The sequence below is a fragment of the Macaca fascicularis genome, chromosome 4 (genome assembly GCF_037993035.2).
Source record: "Macaca fascicularis isolate 582-1 chromosome 4, T2T-MFA8v1.1".
Taxonomy (NCBI): domain Eukaryota; kingdom Metazoa; phylum Chordata; class Mammalia; order Primates; family Cercopithecidae; genus Macaca; species Macaca fascicularis.
This window is the reverse complement of record NC_088378.1, coordinates 141,367,644-141,369,601: the sequence shown is the minus strand read 5'-3', so window position 1 is coordinate 141,369,601 and position 1,958 is coordinate 141,367,644. Positions and strand designations below refer to the sequence as shown.

The window sequence follows — 1,958 nt, the reverse complement described above, 5'->3', positions numbered from 1 at the left end:
TCGCTTTGGCAGCACATATATTAAAATTGGAAAGATACAGAGAAGATTAGCATGGCCCCTGCTCAAGGATGACATGCAAATTCATGAAGCAGTCCATATTTTTAAACTCTCAGTACACTAGGTATTGAAGGAACATACCTCAAGATAATAAAAGTCATCTATGACAAACTCACAGCCAGTATCATACTGAATGGGCAAAAGCCGAAAACATTCCCTTTTAACACCAGCACAAGACAAGGATGCCCTTTCTCACCAGTCCTACTCAACACAGTATTGGAAGTTCTGGTCAGGGCAATCAGGTAAGAGAAAGAAAGGATATTCAAACAGGAAGAGAGGAAGTCAAATTGTCTTTGTTTGCAAATCACATGATCCTGTATCTAGAAAACCCCACTGTTTCAGCTGAAAAGCTTCTTAAGCTGATAAGCAACTTCAGTAAAGTCTCAGGATACGAAATCAATGGCAGAAGTCACAAGCATTCCTATACAACAATAGACAAGCAGAGAGTCGAATAGTGAATAAACTTCTATTCACAATTGCTACAAACAGAATAAGATGCCTAGGAATACAGATCACAAAGGAATTGAAGAATCTCTTCAAGGAGAACTACAAATTGCTGCTCAAGTAAATCAGAGAGGACACAAACAAATGGAAAAACACTCCATGCTCATGGATAGAAAGAATCAATTTTGTGAAAATGGTCATATTGCCCAAAATAATTTATAGATTCAATGCTATTCTCATTAAACTACCATTGGTATTTTTCACAGAATTAGAAGAAATGATTTAAAAATTCATATAGAACGAAAAAGAGCTTTATGGTCAAGACAATTTTAAGCAAAAAGAACAAAGCTGGAGGCATCATGCTACTTGACTTTAAACTATACTGCAAAGCTACAGTAACCAAAACAGCATGATACTGGTACAAAAACAGATGCATAGACCAATGGAATAGAATAGAGAACTCGGATATAAGGCCACACATCTACAACTATGAGACTTCAGTGACCACACACAATAAAGAATACAATCTATACAAAAATAGTTTAGAAAATGTAATTTTCACAGTTACCATTGACATTGAAAATGTCTAGTTTTCAACTTCAAAAAACATGAGTTATGCATGTATGAAAGTATGACTCATTCACAGGAAAAACAATGGAAATAAATTGTTCCTGAAGAAGAGTGGACTGACTTACTAGACAAAGACTTTGAATCAACTGTCTTAAACATAGTCAAAGAGCTAAAGGAAACCATGGACAAATAACTAAAGAAAATCAGGAGAACTACGTTTCACTAAATAGCAGAAATCAATAAATAATTGTGAAAAGGAAGCAAATGGAAATCTGGAGCTGAAATGTACAGGAAGTAAAATGGAAAATTCACTGGAGGGCTTCAAGAGCAGATTTTAGTTTGCAGAATGAAGAATCAGTAAACTCAAACATAGGCCAATTGAAATTGCCCATTTGAGGAGCAGAAGAGAAAAAGTATGAAGAAAAATGAACAGAAGAGATCTGAGAAACAACATCAAGTATATGCATTTTGGGAGTCCCCAAAAGAGAGAAGGAAGAAGAGGGAAGAAAGAGTATTTAAAGAAATAATGACCCCAAACTTCGGAAATTTTATTAAAAACATGAATCTGGGTATCCAACACACTGAAACATTTAAAGTAGCAGCAATTCAAAGATGTCCACACTGAGAAACATTATAATGAAACTGTCAAAACACAAAGACAAACAGAGTATCTTGAAAACAACAAGAGAAGGGACTCATCGAGTACAAGGATCCTCCATGAGATTAACTACCAAATCTTCTTCAGAAACTATGGAGTTCAAAAGACATTGGCATGACAAACTTAAAGTTCAGACAGAAAAGAAACAACCTGTTTCAACTGACAGTTGCATATTTGGCAAAACTCTCTGTCAGAAATAATGGAGAAATTCAGACATGCACAGGTAAAC

At 35.3% G+C, this 1,958-nt stretch overlaps 1 non-coding gene across 1 annotated transcript; it reads left to right on the top strand.

Moving 5' to 3' along the window:
- On the top strand, nt 1–103 carry LOC135970728 (U6 spliceosomal RNA). Its single transcript, XR_010586586.1, has one exon. It is a non-coding gene; the product is annotated as a U6 spliceosomal RNA (small nuclear RNA).
- The last annotated feature ends 1,855 nt before the right edge of the window (nt 104–1,958 follow it).